The sequence below is a fragment of the Symphalangus syndactylus genome, chromosome 4 (genome assembly GCF_028878055.3).
Source record: "Symphalangus syndactylus isolate Jambi chromosome 4, NHGRI_mSymSyn1-v2.1_pri, whole genome shotgun sequence".
NCBI classification, from domain to species: domain Eukaryota; kingdom Metazoa; phylum Chordata; class Mammalia; order Primates; family Hylobatidae; genus Symphalangus; species Symphalangus syndactylus.
The window spans coordinates 35892986-35905042 of NC_072426.2; the positions used below are offsets into that span (position 1 = coordinate 35892986).

At 36.1% G+C, this 12057-nt stretch overlaps 1 protein-coding gene across 3 annotated transcripts in view; it reads right to left on the bottom strand.

Annotated features, from left to right (window-relative positions):
- Positions 1 to 12057, bottom strand: part of TMEM26 (transmembrane protein 26) — a 269449-nt gene that overhangs the window by 32279 nt on the left and 225113 nt on the right. The window lies entirely within an intron of this gene.

Sequence of the window (12057 nt, forward strand, 5' to 3'; positions counted from 1 at the left end):
CTTCATTGAGTCTCTTGGGATTAATTTTGAGACTAACCCCTCCCTAACAATAATGTAACAATAATAATCTAGGGAAACCATAGCCTGAACATATAATAGCTCTTGAAAGAGGTTAAAAATAAAACAAACAATACCCTTAACATCTTCTATGCATAAGACTTATTTCTATAATTGGAAAAAAGTACTATCCTGTTTCAACGTATTTCCTCTAATTGGGAAACTGGTTATATAAACAAACAAACTTCAAGATTCAAGATGTTTTGTGTTGCATAACAGAAAATCTAAACTCCATAATCTGATATTCGAAGACTTCATTATCCGATCTTATCTCCACTTTTCCTTCCTCTTCCCTTACCACATCCTATCAAGCTGAGCAACTCAGTAGTTACAACCGACTGTGTATTTTAAATAAAACAAACAAAAAGCTTTGGAAAGTTCCTCTCACTTCAATCCTCTTCATTAGATTATTTGACCTAATGAAGAAAGGGGTAAGGAAAAAGGAATCATATTGAGGGCCCAAAAATTAATTACATTCCACTCAATCCTCAGCCTTGTTTCACTAACCACGTGTCTCTGGTAAGAACAAAGTGCTCTCTGCTCTTTTAGTTTGATTAATCTAAGGAGAGAGGTTCTGCAATGGTTTTACAGCAAATATCTCCCAAAATTATGAAAGCTTATTTTGGAATGTCCTTCTCTTGCACGTCTATCCAACAAACGTTCTACTTGTATTTTAAAGGCACAGCAGGAATTAATCTTAACCTGTATTTCTCTTGTAGCCCAACACATGCTGTACTGTTTTATAGTTATGTGTATGTAAGACTTCCCTTTCCTAATGTAAGTTCCATGAAGAAAGGTCCTGGGTCTTATATATTCCTTATATCTCTTTCCTCTTCCCACTCCTTCATTTTCTTTTCTCCCCAGTGGAATCACAGTGTCTTACTAAGTCTCAAATTAATGCCTATTAAGCAAATGCTTAAATATTTGAATGCCTGAATTTATGAAAGAAGGAAGGACTGAGCAAATAAAGTGAATAGAGACTATTGATATCTACAAGGAGCTTTCATTTCAAGAGGTCTGGTATCAAGTAACCTCTTCTAGCTATGACCCTTGAATTATTATATGTTAGTAAGACCCTATATAAATTTCAGAAACTTAGAAGACCCAAATTTGAATCCTGCCTTTTCCATGCACTGATCTTTGGAATTTCACAACCTTCCCTGAAACTGAATGTCCTCATCTGTAAAAAGGGGAAAATGATACCCATCTCATAGTGTAGTTACGAAGATTAAATAAGACAATGTATGCAATGAGATTGATATCCTATGTGCTCAATAAATGTACTTGCTGCTTTCCCTAGACTCAGCTCTGAAAATGTACTCACAGCTACATATTTGTTATTTATGCTTATGAAGGACTCAGAGGACACCCAATTAGGAGACTGTTTTTTATGTAATTCATAATGACTTATATTTTTAAACCGTGATTCTCAAAACTAAACCTGTATAAGGCCGTGCACAGTGGCTCATGCCTGTAATCCCAGCACTTTAGGAGGCCAAGGTGGGCGGATCACTTGAGGTCAGGAGTTTGAGACCAGCCTGGCCAACATGGTGAACCCCCATCTCTACTAAAAATGCAAAAATTAGTCGGGCATGGTGGCTTGCACTTGTAATCCCAGGTACTCCGTAGACCGAGGCAGGAGAATTGCTTGAACCTGGGAGGTGGAGGTTTCAGTGAGCTAAGATCACACCACTGCACCCAACCTGGGCAATTTAGTGAGACTCTGTCTCAAAAAATGCAAAAAAAAAAAACAACAACAAAAACTAAACCTATATAAAACTCCTTGAATCAAGGGCCCTTCTTGTACTGTTGAATACAAACATCGTTATGCTTAACTTCACAATCAATGTTGAGGCAATTACTGTCACACTGCCGTGGTTTGCATGGAGCATTTGCCCATCACTACCTACAAGATGCTGCCCACTCAGGGCCCTGCCCACCTCTTGGGCGCTCTTGCTTGCCATTCTTCCAACTGTGTTCATATAACAGTGTTCTTCCAGTTCTCAAAAAAAAAAGAGCAAAGTGCTATCCCAACTGAAGCCCTCACATACGTATTTTTCTCTTTAGAAATACCCCCTCTCTCCTACTTTTAAACCGATTATTTCATATCAGTTATGTGGGACTTCAGAAAACTTTCCTTGTTCCTCAAGTCTAAATTAGCCCTCTCTGGTCACTTTCATGCCATAGATTTTCAACATTTATAATTACATATGTGCATATGTATATGTGTGTATTTGATATTATTTAAGTGTTGACTCCAAGCAATTCTAAATAATGCAAGCACCAGAACTGTGCCTGTCTGCTCAAAATTGCAGTCATCCCCTAGTATCTGGGGGGGATTGGTTCTAGAAACCCTACAGGTAGCAAACACTACAAATGCCTAACTTCTTTATATAAGATAGTGTAGTATTTACATGTAACCTATGCACATCCTCCTTATGCTTTAAATCATCTCTACATTACTTATAATATCTGATATAGCTGTAAATGTTATGTAGATAATTGCTGTACGGTATTGTTTTTCATTTGTATTATGTTTTAGTGTCACATTGTTGTATTTTATTGTGGTTTTTTTCCCCAATATTTTTGATCTGCAGTTGGTTGAATCTGTAGATGTGGAGCCTGCATATATGAAGGGCTGACCGTATACTCTCTGCTCCTTCCAAAGTACCTGGCATATGATGAGCTCACTACAAACATTTAGTGATTCGATAAGGCTCTGGTTGATTTATAGTTTCTACTATCTTGACACTCTGTTGCTGGTTTGAATAAAAATTTCTTCTTGAAATATCATCACAAATTGATTTTTACTGGAAGTTTTACAGAAGAAAACTAATTTTATATGTTCCGCTCCTATGAAAGATTTAATATTTTAGCGTGATATCATTGCCATTAACTACTATTTTGAGGATTTGCAGTATTCTTGATCATGTGTTGTCAGTGCAATTCATTTTTAGAACAAAGAAGAGTGTGAAGTTTAAAAATTAACAAACCAGGTTTTATTTTAGTCTTTGTCTTGATGGCATTAGGAGTAAGGAGATGTGGAGTACCTTGTATGATGACTAATACCATGGAAAGTTCTGGCCAACTCACAAATCATTTATATCAGGTTTCTGGATAACTTTATAAACATACAATATATTGGACTGATAAAAAAGCTGATAAATATATGATTCAATGACTAAGACATGTCCAAGTGAAAAATTTTTACAAATGGACAATACCCTATTACCAGTGAGCTATCTGCCCTTATAAACTCAGATTTATTAGAATCCCAATTACCTGTCAGAATACCAAAGTTGTCCAACATGAATTCTTTAATGCCAAATTACTTTGCTCAACTATATTTTCATATAAAGCCCTCTTAAAATCTTTCTTTTCCGTGAAGTTGTGTTTTTTTGTTTTAATTCCATAGCTCTTAGCCTACCTACCAATTCTCTCCCAAGTACACAAGCAGGAGCATCATCTCAAAGGATTTTTTCTCTTTATATATTTACTTGTTTATTTAAAAATTCATTTGTTTTGTTTTATTTGTTTATGAAATATGTATATATATAGGTCCTGCTACATATTAGACACTGCTCCAAGCTTTTTAAAAGCTTTACTCATTGCTTTTGTCAGTTCATTTCATCCAAAAGTAAAATATTATTTACCATACGAAGTTGTCATTTCAACAAATTATAATGTTTTCTACAAAATGATATGTCATGACATTTCGCAATTTAGCCCTACAGTAGATTTTATTTACTTTGACTCACCATTAGTCTAGAATTAGGATTCCATTTTTCTCTTTCTAAAAATGACAATTATTAATGTTTTCTTATTGAAAAAAATAACACCCATTCGTTTTTATAAACAAACAACAGTATAAGTAAGCCTGTAGAAGAAAAATTAGACATATCACTACCTTGTCTTTCTCTGTCTGTCTTCTGATCATATGTATATATCTGAAAATGGATAATATTTAAGTGAAGCAAAAATAATATTCAAAATGTACTTCAATTGAATCCAGATTTTATTTGTATTTCATTTCTCAATATTTTCTCCTCTACAAAAACAGAGTGAAGTTGTAAGAATACTAGACCCAAGTTTCAAAATCTCATGTTAAGGGAGATTTTGCATGTCCTCAGTAAAATTTCTGGAGCACTTTATAAAAGTTTATTTACATGGAAATCAAAAAACTAGGTCATGATATTCTTTTGTAAGTCCCTAAACCTGTCTAACAATGCAAAGTTTGTCTGTCCTTCTTACATGTAGACTCATTTGTCTAAGTGGGCCTTAACATGTACGAATTCCATCAAGGCTGCTTGGCAAAGGCTTTCTGTTAGTGTGTAAGGGGAATATGATGACCAATATAACAACCTCAGTATTTCCTCTACCTCTCTTCAACTCCTCAAAGTGAACCCATTGTTTTTGTGGAACACAAAGCTTCTGAATACCTGGGAAGTCACCAGTGTGATCCCAGCCACCACCCATTAATCTTCTTAACTAGCATGTCCCTCATCACCACCTCTCTTCCCAAAGCCCTTTGCATGTGCCTGTCCCCTGGCAAGAAAGCCACAACTTAATGGCCAAGAGCTAATAAGAATTCCCCCCAAAATGGAAAATTGAATATAAATGAGAATGCTTTAAAAGGTGTCAAGATCAGGCCCAGCGCAGTGTGTCACGCCTGTAATCCCAGCCCTTTGAGAGGCCGAGGCGGGTGGATCACAAGGTTAGGAGATTGAGACCATCCTGACTAACACGGTGAAACCCCATCTCTACTAAAAATACAAAAAAAAAAAAAAAATTAGCCAGGCGTGGTGGCGTGCGCCTGTAGTCCCAGCTACTCCAGAGGCTGAGGCAGGAGAATGGTGTGAACCTGGGAGGCAGAGCTAGCAGTGAGCGGAGTTTGGGCCACTGCTCTACAGCCTGGGCAACTGAGGGAGACTCTGTCTCAAAAAAAAAAAAAAGTGCCAAGATCAGTGGATAGGTTTGTTTATTCAGTGACCTTAAGGATAGACCAGACAAATAATCACAGGAGAGACAAAGAGGAACTTCAAATGGGTTGAGAAAATCTACTGCAACGAAATCTTTCTTTGTATTTCCAAAGCCCTTGAAGATTGTCTATATTCAGATTTTGTAAAGAGAAGACACTACTGAATGTGACTCTTAATTATAATTTTCATTGTTAGTTATTGCAATTTAAAAAAAGTCATATTCCCAAATAATGATATAAACTGATAGCAAAATTAGTACCCCATATACCTCACTCAATCTAGAATTTTCCAAGAGTAGGCCTAAAGCAAGCACAAGCTTTATTACAACTGAAGTCATTCACAAACTCCAGCAATATGTTTCACTATTACTAAACTAGTTATAGCGACAAAATATGAATCCATTTGAGGATCTACATACTATCTTTCTCATAAAATAATTCAGAAGAAACGAAAATCATGGCATCCTCCTAAATGAATTGTTCCAACTGAAATCCTAGCTGTCACCATCATGATATTCTTTCAACCTGAAAAGCACATCTTTCTTTTCTGCACTCATAACCACTAGTACCTCAGAAATAATTTACCTCTGAAATGTTCCTTGTCAACAAGCCCACCTTACTGATTGTATCTTGATTCTGCAGGCTTTCCACACTCTTGGACTTAATTTGTGAAAAATTATTTGGTTCTCTAAATGTCATTTTATACTGTTCTCATATAACTATATATATTTTCTATTTTTTATAAAACCACCATGACAGCATCTGGTACAATAAATACTTATTTAATGAACAAATGAACTTATATTGCTGCCGACTACAGAAACTTTAATGCTCTCTGAGCAAATAAAATGCATTATAATTGTTATTTGTGTAAGGCTTTAGTTTATTTCATTCTAAATAAAGATGATAGTACTTATTTCTGTTCTGTAGAGGAGATTGGTTCTTTAGGACAAAAGTTAAAACAGTCTAGAATTTTTCCCCTTTTCTCCCTTTTACGTCCTGTTTTGGTTTTACAAGAATGTTTGCTTATGCAAGGGTATATCTGAGCCAGACACTCTTGCATGTAGTGTGGACTTTCCTACACTGTGTTCTAAGCAAAATCATTGCAGTCTTCCTTTAGCTGGTCACTTATCTACATAATTAAAAAAAAAAAAACAACAACAAAACTTTGACCCTTTCTCTACTACAGAAAATCCTTGACCCTAAAAATTATGTACTAATGTAGTTACTGAATACAAAAAATAACAAATAGGTTGATGGAGTAAGGGGAGGACTCAACACAGGATTACCAAGCTTTCCATCCTGGAAAGAAGAATCCTTCTCCAGACCTCTAAGCTGTAGCTTCCCCATCTGCAAGCAGAGGCATAAAGACACTACCAGGGCTATTGTGAGGATTGAATGAGCTGACCTGACGTGTGCAATGCCAATGCCTGGCTCAATAAATGTGAGTGCTCACCAGATGCTAGGAATTGTTTTCATTATCTATTATTATCAGTTGTGACCTTGGATAAATGATTTGGTGTTGGTGTGCATTAGCGTACTCACCCTAAAATGGTAATTAAGATGGCAACTAATTTACAGGGTCATTGTAAGGATTACATGAGATAAGGGAAAGAAAGCAGGCTGTAGCACTGTCAGTACTCAATAATTGATAAGTGGTGCCACCTCCATTATCATCATCACCATCATCACCTTCATCACCATCGTCATCACTAATATTAAGAGACTGTCTGAGAATGGCACTAGCCAATTTATTTTGAGGCTATTTCAGGTAGATTAAAATGTGTATGGGACAGGAAGCTCAATCTGGGAACTAAGAAAGCAAAGGAACACTACAGGAACAACCCCAACCCCTCATTCAGGGCTACAGCAGCACTGATGTTAGAGAACTTCTTTATGTGCTTAAGGATGACTGATTTTTATTCTAATAAGTGGATAACATTAAGTCAGTTATACATTATCTACCTCTTTGAGGTCAGTCAGACAAAACAAAGATAAAATATAACTCATCTCCTTAAATAACTATAGGTAATAGGTTTATATTCAGAGAAAAGCAACAAAGTTGGCATTCACCCTGGCATGTTACATTAACAAGCCTTATATTCTTAATATATTTTCAATATGACTTACCAAAAAAGTACATTTCATAAAGTGCCTACATTAAATTTTTTTTAAAAAAAGGAAAGAAACTGTTATTTTTAACAAAACATTTTATATACCAAAAGCCTCTTTGTCCTAGTACCAAGACGTTATAGGAACTTCCAGAGTAGTGGGGAACATACACATGGGGAGAATAAACTTTGATGTAAATGTGAATTTTTCCACTGTTGGAAAAAAAGTTAAGCTATTCAGATTTGTCCTGATGCTGTATGCATAATGTCACTGCCATAAGAAGAAATGCATGAAATTTAAAAGTAGGAATATATTTATACTGACTTATAGGAGCTGCCCATGCTAATTTGTACTTTGTTTTTCTTCCAGTCAAGTACAAGAAGTGAAAAAAATATATCAGTGACCTTAATTTTCAGTTCTAAATGCCTCAGTTGAACATGATCATAAAGAAAGCATAGCCATCATTCAGGGGTTGCATTTCTTGGAGCTCCCATTCTACTTGCAGACATAATTATTACATTGGTCTGAAGTCTTTTGTGAGGCAAAAGAAAGAAATATGACTTCTTCTTGGGAGTAAAGCATGGTACTAATTTTTGAAGAAGACTCTTCTTCTTAAACCATCACTTGGATTACTAAAAACAAAGTCATTTGCTAATAACATTCAGTGTGTGCTTCCCAAAATGATGCACATTTAAGTCACCCTTCTGCAGTGAGTTCAAGACTCAGGATATAAAATACACATTCCCACAAACATACAGGAAGATAACAAATACAAGCATACCTTTGTTTCAGATATCTCAATAAAGCAGATCACACAAAATTTTTGGTTTCCCAGTCCATATAAAAGTTATATTTACACTATACGGTAGTCTATTAAGTGTGCGACAGTATTATGTCTTAAAAAATGTACATACCGGGCCAGGCGCGGTGGCTCACGCCTGTAATCCCAGCACTTTGTGAGGCCGAGGTGGGCTGATCATGAGGTCAGGAGATTGAGACCATCCTGGCCAACATGGTGAAACCCCGTCTCTACTAAAATACAAAAAATTAACCAGGCATGGTGGCACGCACCTGTAGCCCTAGCTACTCAGGAGGCTAAGGCAGGGGAATCGCTTGAACCCAGCAGGCGGAGGTTGCAGTGAGCCGAGATCGTGCCACTGCACTCTAGCCTGGTGACAGAGGGAGACTCCATCTCAAAAAAAAAAAAAATTTAAAAATGCTCTATTGCTAAAAAGAAAATGCTGACACAGAGACACAGAGTGAACATACATGTTGGAAAAACAGCGTCAAGACTTGCTCCCATCAGGGCTACAAAAAACCTTTAAAAAAAAAACAGAATAAAATGAGGTACACCTGTAGTATAAAACCTCAGGTACACTAAAAAGCTAAAGAGAGATTTCAGGAAAGTTGGACATGAAGTGTGAAGAGGGAGAGAAACTGTTTATCTTCTGGGAGAATTTCCAGTGCCCAAGTTGGCCATATGGAAGTCAAAGGGTCTCCTTTCAAATCCCTCTATCTCATCCTTTCTGGGGTCCAAAAACATTGGGGTGGGGGGTGGGAGAGGAAGAGTTTTATTTCCAAACCTACTTTCTGGCATTTTCATAAACATTTTTGATGGAGGAAAGCACATATTATCACATACTACAGAATTACATCATACAAAGTTCTCCCACATTGCTTAAAACTTATAAATCAAGATCAAATTTCACACAGTATGCATCTGTCAAGTCTAGGTTTTCAATTTCACTGCTGAACTTTTCAAATGCAATTGAATGATCTAAACAGATTTCAGTGAATTTTTTACAAAATTGGTTTGAATTTGAGATCAATTTAGGATAGAATCCTTTCTGTTTCCTAAACTTGTCTTTTCTGTTTTCAGCTGTGAGCCATCCAGATAATTTCTAATACACAGTGTTTAAAATGAGGTATTGTAAAGTTAAAGAAATTCGGAAGAGTTTTTAACATGGAGTCTAGGGATACTGGAATAATAAGAAAAAGGGAAGAGTAGAAAAACAATATTAATCGGTCATTTGAGGGTATGTCAGAAATATTTCAAGGCTCATGACGATTGTCCGTTTTTCTTATCCTCCCCATGCCTGGCTGGCTCCCTCTCTTCTCTAAGGCCTCAGCTCAAAGGTCACATCCTCAATCAGGGCCTCTCTGACCATCCAGTGGCACCTTCCCCTGCACACCCCCCTCACTCTGTCACCCAAACCACTGGGGCCTTCAGAGTTCTGATCACTCATTTGTTCACTTGTTTTCTGTTACCTATTCATTCATCTGTTTATTAATTACTTATATCTTTATTTTCTGAGCCCCTTAACTAAAATGTGAGGTTTGCGAGGGCAGAATTTTGCCTGTTTATTCACTTCCATATTCTCAGTACTTGAATAATGCCTGACACAATACAGTAGATGTTCCATACACTGTTTTTTAAAGAAGAGTGAAAAGACTCTGTGCCTTCTCCAGAGAAAACTACTCAAGTTTGCCTAATTCACCTGCCCACCCAGGAGGCTCCCTCCCTACCTGGCCTTCGCACACTTCTTTCCGGATGCAGCTCTCACCCATTCTTCCTGCGACAGCTCAAATGCTGTCAAGTTCCCTGTTCCCAACCCAGTATTCTGCAGCACATCCTTTCTCCTCTGAACAGCTGGAGTGAGTAAGATTGGGAGCCTGGAGTCTTCACTCTTCTTTCTCAACTGACAACTAACTGGTCCCAAAAGAGATGACTTAATAACTCTGTGCCTCAGTTTTCTCATCTAAAAATGGGAGAAAACAGAGAAACAAAATAAACTACAGTTTTTGAAAGGATCAAATGGGACCATCTGTGTGGAACACTTGGAAGATTCTGGAAGATAGGAAATGCTAAATATTCATAATTATTCTGATTCCAGCACATTTGAGCACTGTATCAAAATGCTACCTTTTAAAATGTCAACGGTGTTTGTTTTCTTTTTTTTTTTGTCTGGTCACACAGTGTTTAGCATAGTATCATATCATGCTCGCTCAATAAGCAATTCAAAAATACTTGTCTGATTGAACTTAAAGTAAAACGAAATGAGAGATAGCAAAGCAAGGTGACCAAATAGGTGTTATTATTTATTAACTCACAAATGATATTTTCCTTGGATTTATCTGGGGAGGAAAACTCAGTGCTTAAAATTGTATACTTTTGCCAGTAAGTTCAACTTAGCTTTCTACTTATTCTCAGATAATGCCTGCTTTCGAGTGAACAGGCTTCAAACTTGTTACAATCTTAGTAATTTTTTTCTGTCCCTGAGGAATATTTTATTGGCTGGAAAGCAGCTGAAATGTTGCCTTTTATTTGACTTTACCTAAATGGTAATTCACAGATCCATTGGATTGTTGCCCAGACAATAGAAAATAAAATCAAGAAAAGCTTAAGCCAAGTGATATTCATTTTCATCTTACAGAAATGTAATTAAATATGCAGGTGAAACAGATAAATATTAGGTGAGAAAAAAAGCGAACTCCAGGAGTACACATTTTTTTTAGCTTAACAGGGGACGTGTTGTTGGCTCACCCTCTCTATTCTATAGGATTCCAACCAATTAAACCTCTCCAACTGGTGAGTTAGTGGTGTTGATGTAATGTTGCTTGTCCCTGGACGGCTGAGCTCAGCAATTCCAGTTCCATGTTTCCTTTCCAAATGATAGCTAAAGAAACATTCACTGGATAAGTGTCATATGTTTGCTATGTTTCAAAATATTTAGTTCACATTTTCCTCTATAGCTCTATTTATTGTTCCACAGTTTCTATAGATTGGACTCGTTTGGGTCCAAGTGTAAATTTAAATTAAAAGAACAATACTCAAAAGTAGCCCAGAGTAGTCCAAAGGAGGTTCATGGATCTGATTTTCAAAGAAAAGAACTTTTCCACCTTATATATGTATATATTTTAGTCCATCATTCATGTTTAGTCAATCATTCAGTCTATTCTAATCTATTCCTCTTTATTTATTTTCAATATGGAAGGTTTTTTTTTCCTTCTCCCCTTCCCTTTCTCCTCCTCCTTTGCTCCTCATTTCAACTTGTAGAAACAATGCTTTCAATTGATACAAAGGGAAATTCTTTTACATTTTTAAAAAATGTAACCATAATATACACAACTCTATAACTTTAGTGTCCTGATAATATATCATGGACATTCCTTGAGTTTAGTAGTTAAGATCTAGCTCATTATTTTTAATGTCAGCAAAATAGCCTATAGTATGAATATTTCACAATTTTTAACTATTCCTCTGATGGATAATCAGTATGCTTTCAGCTTTACTTTCCACAAACAAGATGGATATTAATATTTTTGCTCATGTCTTCACATACGGGTACCTTTAGTTCTATAGGGTAAATTCCAAAATATAAAACTATAAGAGCAATGGAACAAACGTTTATCTATATATAGATTAATGCATATTAATATTTTTCTATATAGAGGTGTAGATGTTGCCATAATGTTTACTTCATCTCCATTTAATCCCATCAGCCTAGATTTTCGAATGGAAATTTTTTCTTAACACTCAAAAACAAAAATTATACCTTGCTTTACTCAGAATACTTCACCTAGAAAGGGAATGTTCCCCAAATTGAACCCTGTTTCATTGTTACCATATTATTTCAAGGATAATTTCCTACATGTTTTAGCAGCCCATGTTCTGATTTTTTTTCTCACATCTATGACAGAATAGTGTGTGGGCTTTTTCCACCACAAGAATGAACATATTTCTATACTCAGTTGTATTTGGTAACATCAATAGAATAAAGCATTATTAATCATATTCCTATTTAGACCATTTACTAAGACTCATTTGTTGCTGAAATTTTATACTAAGTCAAATCAATCAACTATTTTCTTTGCTTATTTTCAAATACAAGTGTAGATACTATGCCAGC